Genomic DNA, 11578 nt, shown 5'->3' on the forward strand with positions numbered 1-11578 from the left:
TTGGGTAATATTTGGATTACTATCATTCATCCGTGGACGAGTGGACGTGGATATCAATGGTAAAATGTGTGAGTACAAGATCCATTTTGGTATAGGCTTACTATACAATATCAATATCCGTGTTATTTGTGTGTCGTTTAATTTGTGATGAGCTTAAGGTTTTGTTATTGTTTGTTTGTTTGTTTGTTTGTTTTTTATTATTTATTAACTTCAAAAATTCATGGGAAATTCATGGAGTTTATTTAAAACCCCTGCAAAATATACAACTCTATGTAACAATTAGATTGAACTTATTGAACTTTAAAGATTTTATAACTGTTTAATATGGAAGGGGGGACCCTGGAATATTTTTCAAATTTGAAATGGTAAAGAAATCTATGTGAAGTTAACGAATGCCTAATGTTTACTTTTCAGTAGCAGAGGGCAGGGAGTCGCCTACTGTTGCTCATGCTGACAGTGACCAGGGAGAAGAAGAGTGTCCTCGAATTTCACTACTTAACAGGATAGACCAGAGTCGCCGGCAAAGGACTGCTTTCACACGGGAGCAGCTGAGCTGTCTTGAGCAAGAATACTGCAAAGAAAATTACGTGTCTCGACCCAGACGATGTGAACTGGCAGCTGCGCTTAAGTTGCCCGAGACCACGATAAAGGTAATTCATGATATAGACCTTTTCATCACTTGCAGAAATGGCCCACCAAATGTTTCTCAAGACCTACCAATATTTAAAGTGAATTTAAAGTTTCCTTGTAAAAGTGTCAATATAATAATTTATATCTTAAGAGACTGATTACTATAGGCTGTTATCAAGAGTTTTTTTTAGTGAGAGTTGGTTGTTTTATGTGACCTGATCTCTGTCCCTGCTGAAATGGAAAACTTTTACACACCTAAGTCCATCAACATGCTGTGCCTTTCACTGAAACTCTAACCTTGTAATCACTGTAGGTCTGGTTCCAGAACCGAAGGATGAAGGACAAGAGGCTGCGTCACAGTCTACACTGGCCCAGTCCACTGGATCCAAACCTATGTGCCTTCATGGTGAGTCAGATGGCGACGGGACTGCCCTACCCACTGCTACCCCACATACCTCTTCATCTCTACTCTCATCTGGTAATGGGTAGCCTCTCCAGTTTCTCAAGCCCTTACAGCGCTACCACAAGGCCAGTGGACACTTTGCACCTCCCTCCCTCAACCTGGCTGGGTGGACTTCCACAGCCAACTCTCTACTCCCCATTCCAGACAATGCACCATACTGCAGGATGCCCCTGTCCCCACTGCTTCCACTGGAGACCAGATCAACTGCTTAAAGCTAGAGGGGGAGCCAGCCTGGGACTAGGACAGGCACAAAGCCCAAAACCTTTGGCAGTGCTTCAGGATAATAGGGAAAATGTGACTTTGTCTCAGTGAAGAGGATGCCATGATAAAATCAAAATTAAATCAAAATTGACCCTATATACTTTCTTAAAGGGATAGTATATTCACCCTCATACCATCCCAGATGTGACTTTCTTTCTTCTCCTGAACACAAATGCAGATTTTTTTAGAAGAATATCTCAGCTCTGTAGGTCCATACAATGCAAGTGAATGGTGACTAGAACCCAAACGCTCCAAAAAGCACATAAAGGCAGCATAAAAGTAATCCATAAGACTCCAGTGGTTTAATCAATGTCTTCTGAAGCAATCAACTTGGTTTTGGGTGAAAACAGACCAAAATATAACTCCTTTTTCACTGTATATCTTGACATTGCAGTCTCTAGGCACGATCATGATTTCTAGCTTGATTACACTTCCTAGTGCTTGATGCATAAGCAGAGCTCTAGATGGCGCCATAGGAAGTGTAATCGAGCTTGAAATCATGATCGCCAAGGTGACTGCTGCCAGGATGTACAGTGAAAAAGGAGTTTTTATCTGTTCTCACCCAAAACCAACTGAATCACTTCAAAAGACATTGATTAAACTACTGGTGTCTTACGGATTACTTTTATGCTGAATTTATCCCCTTTTTGGAGCTTTTGGAGTTCTGGTCACCATTCACTTGCATTATACGGACCTACAGAGCAGAGATATTCTTCTAAAATGCATTGTTTGTGTTCAGCAGAAGAAAGTCATACACATCTGGGATGGCATGAGGGTGAGTAAATGATGAGAGAATTTTCATTTTTGGGTGAACTAACCCTTTAAAGCACATTCCTGGGCTTATTGTAAATGGCTCATTGGTGCATGTTATTCTAAAGAAAAATCATAATCTTTAATCAAAATGTAATAATTTCCTCTGAAACAAGTTTCTTTTTCCACTGACAACCATGCAGGTTATTGGATGTTAACCAATAGCTAAATAGATATTTCAGCATTGTTTTAGCATTTCAATAATGCAATGGCCACTTTTCACAATCCAATCAATCCTGATGGATAAAATAAAGCCCCATCTTACATGTTTTCTCCTAGAATATCCTTTCTCACTCAGAAATACACTACGGAAGTAAAATGGGTTGGGAATGGCATTTTACATTGACTCTAAGGACATTGTAACTGTGCATCTATATCTGTATAGTCAGAATTCAGAATCGAGTCACTTGAGAGGTGTAGGTTACCTACAAATCTGTGGTTTTATATTTTACTCACTGTACTTATTTTCTTAATATATATATATATATATATATATATATATATATATATATATATATATATATATATATATATATATATATATATATGACAAATCTGACTATTAAAAATATTTATGGAAACATTTCACTTTAATTCTTTGACATTTAAATTAAAAATAAACAATGGGGCTATGAAAGGACAGAAAAAAAAACATTTCCCGCCCATTACTGGCCTCTAGCCTTGACAGCTGGCATGTCTTCCAGTCATTTACACCAAAACTTTTGTTATCCATTTTAACCAACCTGTTGACCAACCAGCACTGTAATCTATAAGACCACTTATTAAATTACAGACATGAAGCCCCTGTCATTATACTCAATCCTAGGCACAACCTGCTAAATTATGATCTTAAAAATCTAAAAACAAATAGCATGTGAACAGACAAAACATCAACAGGTGGACAGAGCAGTGTCTGAGACTCCAAAGCTTCACAGACCTTAATCAGACTCCATGGATCTAAAAAAGAATGTCTACAAGTTTGAATGTGAAATTTCTAAAACAAAGGCAGAGAGATTCATAGCGTGGCCTATGTTTAAGGTTGTATTATTTAATTAACTTGTCTTCTCTGTATATACTGTAAGGCTAATTATTTGTAGCTACTGTTTTCCATGAAATGACGTCATGGAGTTATAACTTTTAAGAAGGTTCTGGTTAAAGAAAAACACATCTTGTGTACTGAACACATTGTACTAAGAATTAATAGCTGTCGAGAAGATAAACTTAATAAAGGCACTGGTTATGTGAATGAGAGCACCTGCTGAGTTTTCAGGTGTGGTGGCTTATGTCCCCTCCACCTACTACAGGTAATTTTAATAATTAAAATTTGAAAGGCTGCTGAATCTGTTTATCAGCATTAGCCAACATGTTCTCTGTTGTGTCATTATTACTTAAATTACTTACATTAAAAAGAGTAGAATGAATTGTTTCTTATTGTCATGCCATAACTCTTATTTTAAAAGTTTTGCTCTAAATTCACATGTATTTGTGGTTCTCAAAACAATATCTGTGATGTAAATACTACCAACCACAGGGAAAAAGGGTTGCTGATTTTTTATGGACAGATAACATCATTTAAACATTTTTCTAGTAGTTGCAAGGCAAGTTCTAGCAGTACTTTACACATAATGATTAACATGGGTGTATGTAAAGCTATCACATCTCTCCAAGACTCCTACACCTCTGATGCTCAGATCATGAAAGAACAACAGTCAGAAAGCTTGCCTGTTTTTGGCAATAACTCAATGGTTGATGTCTGCAGTAAAGGCAGGCAATAGGTTAGAAATAACAGTAAAAAAAAATGACCGTTCCTGCGAATTGTAAGTGATGTGGTAAATTGAGACAGACTGTAAAGAGGTTCTCGTATATGGTGATTGTGGGAACACTGAGTGAACACACATTAGTGGATCCTCTTTTGTCTGGAGAGCACTACCGTGTGATTTTTACAACTTCCTTCTCTTAAGCCTGCCTTGGCCCTGAGGAAGTCAGAGGTGGACAGGTTGACATGACTGCAAGGTCTCCATAATTATCCCTCATCCAGCCGCAGTCTACAGAGATGATATGAACATGTTGCATATATATATATATAAACTCAGCAAAAAAAGAAATGTCCTCTCACTTTCAACTGCTTTTATTTTCAGCAAGCTTATCATGTGTAAATATTTGTATGAACATAAAAAGATTCAATAACTAAGACATAAACTGAACAAGTTTCATAGACATGTAACTAACAGAAATGGAATAATGTGTCCCTGAATAAAGGGGGGGTCAAAGTCAAAAGTAACAGTCAGTATCTGGTGTGGCCACCGGCTGCATTAAGTACTGCAGTGCATCTCCTCCTCATGGATTGCACCAGATTTGCCAGTTCTTGCTGTGAGATGCTACCCCACTCTTCCACCAAGGCACTTGCAAGTTCCTGGACATTTCTGGGGGGAATGGCCCTAGCCCTCACCCTCCAATACAACAGGTCCCAGACGTGCTCAATGGGATTGAGATCTGGGCTCTTCGCTGGCCATGGCAGAACACTGACATTCTTGTTTTGCAGGAAATCACACATAGAACAAGCAGTATGGCTGGTGGCATTGTCATGCTGGAGGGTCATGTCAGGATGAGCCTGCAGGAAGGGTACCACATGAGGGAGGAGGATGTCTTCCCTGTAACGCACAGCATTGAGATTGCCTGCAATGACAACAAGCTTAGTCCGATGATGCTGTGACACACCGCCCCAGATCATGACGGACCCTCCACCTCGAAATCGATCCTGCTCCACAGTACAGGCCTCTGTGTAACACTCATTCCTTCGACGATAAATGCGAGTCTGACCATCACCCATATATATATATATACACACACACACACTGGCAGCCAAAAGTTTGGAATAATGTACAGATTTTGTTCTTATGGCAAGAAATTGGTAGTTTTATTCACCAAAGTGGCATTCAATTGATCACAATGTATAGTCAGGGCATTAATAACGCGAAAAATTACTATTACAATTTGAAAAAATTTCAGAACTTCTTAAACTACTTCAAAGAGTTTGAAAAACAAATCCTCCATGTGCAGCAATGACAACTTTGCAGATCCTTGGCATTCTAGCCGTCAGTATGTCCAGATACTCAGGTGACATTTCACCCCACGCTTCCTGTAGCACTTGCCACAGATAATCTTGTCGGGCACTTCTCACACACCTTACAGTCTAGCTGATCCCACAAAAGCTCAAACATTTTCCTTTTGTGTTTCTGTTTCAAAAGTGGCTTTTTCTTTGGAATTCTTCCCATAAAGCCTGCACCCCAGAATCTTCTCTTTACTGTTGTACATGAAACTGGTGTTGAGTGGGTAGAATTCAATGAAGCTGTCAGCTGAGAACATGTGAGGTGTCTATTTCTCAAACTAGAGACTCCGATGTACTTAGTTTTTTGGTAATTTCAAGCAACAACCAAGAAAAACTGTGTCCAGGTGTACCTAGGAGAACAGTACTATATATATATATATATATATATATATATATATATATATATATATATATATATATATATATCAGTACTGTGCAAACGTTTTAGGCACTTGGGGAAAATGTTGCATAGTGAGGATGTCTTCAAAAATAATGGCATATATAGTTTTCATTTATCAATTAGCGACATACAAAGTCCAGTAAACATAAATAAAAACTAAATTAATATTTGGTCTGACCACCTTTGCCTTCAAAACAGCACCAATTCTCCTAGGTACACCTGGAAACAGTTTTTCTTGGTTGTTGGCAGATACGATGTTCCAAGCTTCTTGGAGAATTTGCCACAGTTCTTCTATCTATTTTGGCTGTCTCAATTGCTTCTGTCTCTTCTTGCGATCCAAGACTTACTCGATATTCAGCGGGGGGCTCTGTGGGGACCATGCCATCTGTTGCATGGCTCCCTGTTCTTCTGTTCTATTCTATTCTATTTGCAACATAAATGTTTGGGAGTCTAAAATGTATATTTCCAATTGACACTAAAGCTGAAAATATAAACAACCATCTAAGACAAATGTTTTTGTGAAGCATCTTATGTGCCTAAGACTTTTGCACAGTACTGTATATACACATACATGTACATATACATATACACACACACATACTAGTCACACTACTGAACTCTTATTTGAAGACCTAGAAGTAATTTTTAAGCCCATTGTAAGCTTAGTCACACATTGCAATGCAGTCTCGTAATATGTTATTCGGTTTACCTGCATATGATACATTTTGAAACAACCTCCTAAAATGACTCCATCTCTCACACACATAAATTTATAGGATTATTTAATGTCAAATCAAACAAATTTCAGAAACTTCACTGTCTGAATTTTTTTGTTTATATTTTTCTAAAAAGAAAACATAAATGATGATGAAAGCCAAAATCTTTACTCCCATGGATCAGTATATTACTGAGTAATCAAAACTTTTTCATCACCACAGAAATTGGTAGGAATATTACTTAAATGAGTAGATTTCAGCACTTGCATTATATGCCAATGGTAGGAGTAATTTTTGTCAGGATCATCTCTAGATGACACAGACCCCTAATGATGCATCAAGCTTTGCAGATGTACATTTTGGAAATCCAAAAACTAGATAAATGTATTGCACTAACTGAAGAGCCACATGTGTTGCTATTTGTTTATAATAGTGTGTTTTTGGACTCTCAAAAACTGATATATTGACATTTTTGTTTTTAAGTGAACAAATAAATGCAAGGTTTGTTTCTAGTTTCAGCATCAGGTGTACTTAAGACCTTTGTTTTGATGTACAAGAAAATTCATATTCATATGTGACACACATTTGTTTTTTGAAAATGGGTCAAATGTAATTTTCGGATGGAGAAACATTGAGAGCCCCATGGCCTTAAAAAATTAAGAGACATTAAGGAAAGTTTGATGTGAACCAGAATCTAAAAGGATAATAAGATATCTTTAATTCTTGATATCAAAGTTTTCCAACTTTGGAAAAACAACAGTGTTTTTCCCATTTTTGCAATCACACCACTGGCATATAATGCAACAAGGGCTGCTTAAGTTCACTAATTTTAGCAATATACCTACCAAGATCCAACGTAAAAATAATGATGCTGCCACCATTCTAAGGTAACCAAAAAGTCCGAATTTATTTTAAGAGGACTATTTTTAACCCACTATCTTACCCTTATAATTAAACAAGCCATTTTTTCTACTGTATCTACAGGTTTCTGTGAAAACACCTTTGTCGCATGTTCCCGTTCCCTCATCTCAGGCATCATCGAGCCCAAACTAAAGTCACAGTGCCAATGTTTACCTCAAGAGTCCCAGTGCAACAAAGGAGGGAACAAAAACAGAGATTGTGAAGAATATTTTGTTTTTACATCCTACACTAGAGCATGAGTCATACCTCCACCCACTTCATCACTAAAGAGAGAAATATGGTGTGGAAATAAAACACAGAAATGAAGGCATAAACATTTCAAGAAGGACTCTAGGGAATCCAGATGTATAGTTAATGATTGTTATAGCCAAGATATGTTTTATGTGTATCATTTCATGGCTCTCATGCTTCACATATACTGCTTCAGTTGAAAGTAAAATGAGCAATTAACAGTATGCACAGAGAGCTTTGTCTGGTTCATGAAGCAGTACGGGCCCATATGTCTTACCATGCCCTGTAAAAACAGATTTTAAGGTTTAGTTGCATCAACTAGCTTTTTTGAGTTGGCACAACTAAAATTTCATGCAAACTTAACTTGTTAAGTTTTGATTCTATTAACTTGTACTTAAGTTGGATTAACAATTGTATTTGCCATTTCAACTCACTTAAAGTTGACTGAAAAAGAAAAGATTTGCCAGCTCCCAGCATGCATTGCAGCATGAATAAATAATTAGGTTAGTGTTGTAGGCTTATTTTTTGCAATTTGTGGACTTTATTTGTGTTGTTTTTGTCATTACTGTTAGTTAATAGTTGTGTGGTGATGTTACGCGCTTAAATTTGATTTAATTCAAACTATTGGATGGCCAGCCTTTGCTGGTGCTCATAAAGTTCTTTAATCAGAACATAAACATCAAAACTTTAGGTGCTGCAATGCATACTGGGTTGCCTTGTGTGTCACAATATTAAAGTTATTTAAACAAAACCTATCCAGAATACTAAAAATAAACAGTTCTGTCAATGAATTATTAAGTTGTCTAGACAAAACTTCTTAAGTTCAAAGAAATTTTTTTTTTTTAATGTAACTTAACTGAGTCAAAGCAAAAAGAAAACTAGCATAAGTTGAGTGAACACATTTTTTTACAGTGTTTAAGTTGTACAAGGTGCCACACTGAGAGCCTAAAGTTATGACAATTGCTTTTAATTTACAAATTGTAAATTTGTAATTTGTACTACATAGCTGACAACGGTAACTTACAGCACACTCACAGGGACAGACATTCTGAATGAACCAGAATGGCTTTCACAATGGTGAGAACTCAGGATGACCCTTGTGGGGTTTGAACCAACAACGTTTGGGTTACCAGAACAGATCCTTAAAGGTATATTTCAGGTACAATACAAGCTAAGCTTAATTGACAGCATTCTTGGGATAATTTTAATTAACACAAAAAAAAATTTCAATTCTTCTCACTTTTTCTTAAAAAAAAAAAAAAAAAAAAAGCAAAACTTTGGTAAACAGTGAGGAACTTACAACGGAAGTGATTTTTTTTTTTGGATTTACAATGTTACGTTGTCACTGCAACAAAGTTGTAAAATTGAATATAACTTTACACAGAAAGGGTTAGTAAGTGATTTTATCACACTTTGCTAACACATTTTGTTTACATCTTGTAGCTATACTTTTAAAAAGTGAATATTTAAACATTTACAGATTGGCTCCATTCACTTCCATTGTAAGTGCCTCACTGGAACCCAGATTTAGCTTTAATTAAAGAAAAGGAGGGACAAGTCTAAATAAATTTTTGTGGCAGTCAACATTGTGCCACAAATGCTGTCGATTGAGCTTGTCAATACCAGCTTTGAACACTGAATATTCCTTGAACCCCTAGGTTATGCCATCCCAGTTTAAAGCCACCTTTCCTAAGCTGTAACCCAAACAAGTAAGCAACGTTTTGAGAAACACTGTTTCGGAATTTGATGTTTCTGAACTAATTAGCAATACAAACTGTAATTGTTATAAACTTTGGCACTATGAGGGTTTGCATAAATATGCTTCATTTACACAAAATCGACTTGTGTTTAGGGCTGGGAAAAAATACAGATTTTTTCGATGCCTCGCAATTGTCATGTTTATTCTCTTGGTTCATGTTTTTCATGTTTTTTATTTTGCGCCGTCTTGCTCCTCCGAGCCTCCGGCACCACCTTGGTCCTCCCTGCCTCCGGCTCCGCCCTGGCCCTTCAAGTTCCCTGGTGTCGTCCTTCAAGTCTCTCACGGCTCCGCCTTCCATGTCTCCGCCCCTCAAGTCTCTCAAGGCTCTGCCCCTCGAGTCTCTCTTGCTCCACGCCCATGCTCCACGCCCTGTCTTGCCAAGCCATGCCTCAAGACCCCACTCCCCCCCCCCAGCTCCCTACAGAACTTACAGAAATTATGCCATGTTTAATGTGTTCGGGAGATGCCCCTAATGGGGGGGATATGTCATGTTTATTCTGTTGGTTCATGTTTTTCATGTCTTTTATTTTGAAAATCTAGTTCCTGTTTCATGTCATGTGGTCCCCAATCATGTGATTTCATGTTTCCCTCCTGTCTTGTATTCATTGGTTTATTGTCTAGTTATCTTGTTATTAGTTCTGTCTTTTCATTCTTTAACTTGTTGTCTTGTTACCCATGTCCATGTATTTAAGCCTCATGTTTGCCATTGTCCATTGTCAGGTATTGTTTGTTAATGCAACATTGTTGGTGTCATGTCAAGCCATGTCAAGTCAAGTCAAGTCAAGTCAAGTCAAGTTTCATCAAGTCTAGTTAAGTTCATGTTTATGTTTTATTCACGTTTGGATTTACTGTTTTTTTGGATTTCACGTTTATATTAAACTGCATTTGGGTTCTTCACATCATCTCATCTTCATCGTCTTTGTCAGTGCCTGAGCAACGTTACAGCAATCTTTATATCAATTCTTAAATCCCAAGATCCATCAATACGATAACCCTCTACAATGTGAGTAAATCGCTCGCATATGTGACAAAATTTTGTGCTTTGCTACTAAAAATGCTGTGATTAGCTACTGGCTGATAAATGTTCAGATTTCACTCACCAGAGATTAAGTAGTATAGTGGTGGAGCAAGTAAGCACCAAGATCCTTTTACTGCATGTTGAGAGTAAAGTTTGGTTTGACTCGTTCCATATAATGCATGTCCAAAGACGAGATCCACACAATCCATTTGTCATTGAATAATGTCTCTTTTAAAATCCTTAATATCTGTTCTTTAAAGACAGTTGTGGATCAAAAACTACAAAAATATTTCATTCTAATCACACATAGCACGGATGTGGTATAGAAGCCAGGAGTACTCTATAAGCCCTACTTGTTTTAGCACTTTGCTTATTTGATTACACATAACTTGTTTTGATTAGGTTCTACTGATGCATTTCTCAAAAGCTTTCCAAGCAGTGGTATCTCTAAAAAATGTTATGGGTACTGTACTGTATGCATCATCACTGAATCCCGCTCAATCACTATTGCTCCCTTGAACAAATAAAAATCTGTCCTTCTCTCTTCATGAAATACTCCATGATAACCTCACATTTTGCTCCCAGTTTTGTAATCTCTTACAAAAGTTTGTTAACAGCATAATTACTCATGTGCATGCAGACATCCTTCTAAGATAAAAAGAGCAAGGGCGAGAGAGACAGAGAGAGTTATGAGTATGTATGATGTATCTATATTGTTGCTAGGACAGTGCTTTAAGGCGCCAGTAAAATCTACAGGCTTGGCCTGAGTCAACTGAAGCTATTTAAATACTGTGAAACTCAGATATAGAGACAGAGTGATGAAACCAGAGTGTGTCATAGTTGTCTGTCTTTTTTAACTATCTGTTCAGAGCAAGTAAAGTTATAGTATGATGACTTAGTCGGACCATTTATGTCTCCTTGGAGATTTGGGCAGAAGCCCTTTCACATGCTACTGAAGACTTATGCCTTGCAGTAAATTAAAAGGCAAAAACTGAAACCCATAGGGTTATGGGTATAAAATTGTCCGCAGGACACCACATTTGATTTAAGACATGCCATTTATACAGTATTGTCAATACAGCAGTGAACACATCTGCCAAAAATGCATCTTGTCTATTTCTGCTATGATCAATAATGCAAGCAGAATTGTAAATCAAAATCATATCAAAGTTGAAATCACACACGCACAGGGTGCCTACCTGATACCAGAGTTTTTGAGTTGGGAGTAGGGATGGCAGATCGATCCTTAAGTATCGATAC

The 11578-nt window shown here is 37.3% G+C and overlaps 1 pseudogene; it reads left to right on the forward strand.

Annotated features, from left to right (window-relative positions):
- Positions 1 to 392: 392 nt before the first annotated feature.
- Positions 393 to 1377, forward strand: LOC127451504 (homeobox even-skipped homolog protein 1-like; annotated as a pseudogene).
- Positions 1378 to 11578: the final 10201 nt, after the last annotated feature.

The sequence above is a fragment of the Myxocyprinus asiaticus genome, chromosome 14 (genome assembly GCF_019703515.2).
Source record: "Myxocyprinus asiaticus isolate MX2 ecotype Aquarium Trade chromosome 14, UBuf_Myxa_2, whole genome shotgun sequence".
In the NCBI taxonomy this organism is placed as follows: domain Eukaryota; kingdom Metazoa; phylum Chordata; class Actinopteri; order Cypriniformes; family Catostomidae; genus Myxocyprinus; species Myxocyprinus asiaticus.